Genomic DNA, 4,406 nt, shown 5'->3' with positions numbered 1-4,406 from the left:
CTTTAGCAAAGCTTTTGATACAGTGCCACATGAAAGACTGATTAAAAAGATAGAGTCTCATGGTATTGGGGGTGCTATATTAAGCTGGATTAGGGCATGGCTATACCAAAGGAAACAGAGAGTTAGTATAAATGGAATCAAGTCAGAGTGGGAAAATGTTGGAAGTGGAGTGCTTCAAGGCTCTGTGCTGGGACCTCTGTTTTTATAATATATATAAATGATTTAGATTCAGGTTTGAGTAGCAACATTTGTAAATTTGCCGATGATACGAAAATCGGTAGGGAAATTAATTCGGAGGAGGACTCACTATCACTTCAAGTTCATCTAGATAGGGTTTTGAAATGGTCAAAGGATTGGCAGATGCAGTTTAATGCTGATAAATGTAAAGTTCTGAGGTTAGGTAATGATGATAGAGTTACAAGATACGAGCTAGATGGTGTTGAGATTGCGAAAGGGATCTGGGAGTTATGATTAGTAAGAATTTAAAACAAAAGGATCAATGCATAAATGTTCGTAATAAGGCAAATCGGACACTTGGATTTATTAATCGCAGCGTTAGTAACAAAACACCTGGTGTGGTTCTCAAGCTATATCTTGCTCTAGTTAGGCCCCATTTAGATTATGCAGTTCAGTTTTGGTCGCCATATTGTAAAATGGATATAAATTCACTTGAACGTGTCCAGCGTAGGATGACTAAGTTAATTCCCCAAATTAGAAATCTTCCATATGAAGAAAGATTAACAAAGCTTAAGTTGCATTCACTGGAAAGGCGAAGTGTTAGGGGTGACATAATAGAGGTTTACAAGTGGGTGAATGGACATAACAAAGGGGATATTAATAGGGTATTAAAAGTATCAACACAAGACAGAACTCGAAACAATGGGTATAAATTGGATAAGTTTAGATTTAGGAAAGACTTGGGTAAATACTAGTTCAGTAACAGGGTTGTTGATTTGTGGAACCAATTACCACATAACGTGCTGGAGGTGGGGTCCCTCGATTGTTTCAAGAGCGGGTTGGACAAGTATATGAGTGGGATTGGGTGGTTATAAATAGGAGCTGCCTCGTAATGGGCCAATAGGCCTTCTGCAGTTGCCTTTGTTCTTATATCTTGCTCTGGTTAGGCCCCATTTAGATTATGCAGTTCAGTTTTGGTCGCAATACTATAGAATGGATATAAATCCACTTGAACGTGTTCAGCGTAAGATGACTAAGTTAATTCCCCAAATTAGAAATCTTTCATATGAAGAAAGATTAACAAAGCTTAAATTGCATTCACTGGAAAGGCGAAGAGTTAGGGGTGACATGATAGAGGTTTACAAGTGGGTGAATGGATATAACAAAGGGGATACCTTTGTTCTTATGTTCTTATGTTTACAAGTGGATGGATGGACACAACAAACGGGATAATAATAGGGTATTAAAAGTATCAACACAAGACAGAACACGAAACAATGGGTATAAATTGGATAAATTTAGATTTAGGAAAGACTTGGGTAAATACTGGTTCGGTAACAGGGTTGTTGATTTGTGGAACCAATTACCGCATAACGTGGTGGAGGTGGGGTTCCTCGATTGTTTCAAGCGCGGGATGGACATGTTTATGAGTGGGATTGGGTGGTTATAGATAGGAGCTGCCTCGTAAGGGCCAATAGGCCTTTTGCAGTTGCCTTTGTTCTTATGTTCTTATAAATTCTTATAAATAGGAGCTGCCTCGTACGGGCCAATAGGCCTTCTGCAGTTATCTCTGTTTTTATGCTCATATGCTCTCATAATCTTGCTCCTCGTCCCCACCTCTCTTCTATCCCTCACTGACACCTGACTCCTACCCTCTTCTCTAGGACACTAATAAATACGCCTCCATCTTAAACATGGGCTCACCATTTGGTCACCACTTGGTCCGGGAGACATCTCCCGTCACGCTGGGTGCAGTCTTTTGATACTGGTAATGGCTCGAAAGGGCCACCACTTACGGGCTATTCATGCCCGTGCCACCTCTTGGGTGGCTTAATCTTCATCAATCAATCAATCAGAATATGTACAGACATCTCCCGTCACGCAGGGTGCAGTCGCACCTCCACAGATCTTCAGTATCATCTATTGATACTGGAAATGGCTCAAAAGGGCCACCACTTATGGGCTATTCATGCCCAAGCCACCTTTTGGGTGGCTTAATCTTCTCTCTCTCTCTCTCTCTCTTCCTCATCACCACCGGGAGACATCTCCCGTCACGCTGGGTGCAGTCGCACCTCCACAGGTCTCCAGTATCATCTATTGATACTCGTGATGGCTCAAAAGGGCCACCACTTACGAGCTATTCATGCTCGTGCCACCTTTTGGGCGGCTTCATCTTCATCTTAACATATTCACAAGGGAAACATCTCCCATCATGCAGGGTGCATTCGCACCTCCACAGATCTCCAGTATCAGCTCTTGATACTGGTAATGGCTTAAAAGGGCCACCACTTACGGGCTATTCATGCCCGTGCCACCTTTTGGGTGGCTTAATCTTCATCAATCAATCAAACATGGGCTCTGTAATCAGTAGGCGACATGGCCAACCGCACGATCAGGGAAGCCCGGGCCACTCACGGCACAAACCCCCAGTATTTAGTTGAGAAAATTATAAGAACTAGGATATACGACTCTAGGTACTGGAAAGAAGAATGCTTTGCCCTCTCGGCGGAATTACTAGTCGACAAAGCAATAGCCCTCAGGTGTATTGGTGGTGTTCACGGAGCCAACAGCAAACCCACGCCATTCCTATGTCTCCTGCTAAAGATGCTCCAGATCCAACCTGAGACTGACATAATTATAGAATTCATCACACAAGAGGATTTTAAGTATGCTCGTGCTTTGGGGGCATTTTACTTGAGGCTTGTATGTGGATCACTGAATTGTTACAAGTACCTGGAACATCTCCTTAATGACTTTAGGAAACTACGCGTTATTGACCGTTCCGGCCAGTTCCAGTTTACTCACATGGATGAATATATTGATTGTTTATTAAGAGATGAATGTTCAGGTGATATAATTTTACCGAGGATCCAAAAGAGACCGATTCATGAAGTCAACAACGAGCTTAAAGGACGAGTATCCGTATTAAATGATGATTTGGACAACCACGAGAGGGAAAGTGATGAGGAGGACATCTTTCCTCCACCAAGACCAAGAAATGATCCAGTAGAGCCATCCCGAACAACACTCTGTGACGACCAGGATGGCAGAGGCCACTCTCGCTCCCCACACCGAGGCCTTCCATGTGACAAAGAAAGAGAAAAGCTTCGCAGAAGTCACTCACAGGAGACAGATCATGAAAGAGGGAAGGAAAGGTCGAGAAAGAGACATCGCAGCAGATCAGAACAACGTCAGCGACGAGGATCTCCAGCCCATCTTCCCCATCACCGAAAAAATCGTGGAGAAAGAGAATCAAATAGAGAGAGAGGAAGGGATTGGAATCGTTGTGAACGCAAAGGAAAACAATATCGCAGTGGACGTAGTAAATGAGATACCTTTTTGAGGATGTGGTAGGAGCTGACAGTGCTCCGTTTGACTTGCAACATCACAAATATCTCACTGCCCTCTCATGAGTTGACCTCACACTTGACTGCCGCCTCATATGAACCTCAAGCTTCCTGTGTTATCATTATACACGAAGCCTTCTTTGGACTCTTGTATGTATTTGAAGACCTGTATTCACGTTTCTGTCTTATAAGAACTATGTATTAATAAACAAGTACTTCAATAAACACTGTTGTAATAAATGAATGCTATTATTTACATCTCATTATTTACCATCCCAAAGAATAATATGTACCTTTATTCAAGTACAAATAAAATATTTAAATATCTTAGCGCCTGGTGCTTGGAGAGTAGCTGTGATTAGGGTCTTCATCTGGATGAAAAATGTGAAAACCATCTTAAATGTGTTTTTTGATGTTTTTGACGTTGGTCGCAGAAAGGTGACATTTATATAAAGTCGTTTTTAACATATAAAATACGTTAATTTCAGTCACTCAATTCATGGACCTTTGGTGCAAACGTATAACTAATGTTTTTAAATTCATCGCCAGCAAATGTTTTTAAACGTTTCTATTTTAAATTAAGTAAAAATGCTTAATGTATGTGGGTGGTTTTGTGCATGTGTGGGGTTGTGCTGGTCTGTGTGTGTGCGTGTACTTTTGATGTGTATGTTAAAGTGCAAATATGTAAGCACTACCATTACAAGAATAGGTGTATGGAGGTATTCCTTTTTTTTATTAATACATTAGGTACATCTGCATTTGTGCAGCTACCCTAGACTACATGAAGGGGGAGTACAGTGTCAAAAAGCTAGTTACGTGATGCTAAAAATTCCCCATCACACTGGATGGTTAGCCCATTTTGAATGAACAGCATGTTAAAAT

General features: G+C 41.5%; 1 pseudogene; it reads left to right on the top strand.

The window, feature by feature from the left end:
* The first annotated feature begins 2,553 nt into the window (after positions 1-2,553).
* LOC123751184 (pre-mRNA-splicing factor 38A pseudogene) lies at positions 2,554-3,507 on the top strand (annotated as a pseudogene).
* Positions 3,508-4,406: the final 899 nt, after the last annotated feature.

This window comes from Procambarus clarkii, chromosome 12 (genome assembly GCF_040958095.1).
Source record: "Procambarus clarkii isolate CNS0578487 chromosome 12, FALCON_Pclarkii_2.0, whole genome shotgun sequence".
In the NCBI taxonomy this organism is placed as follows: Eukaryota; Metazoa; Arthropoda; class Malacostraca; order Decapoda; family Cambaridae; genus Procambarus; species Procambarus clarkii.
This window is presented reverse-complemented; position numbering and strand designations above follow the sequence as displayed.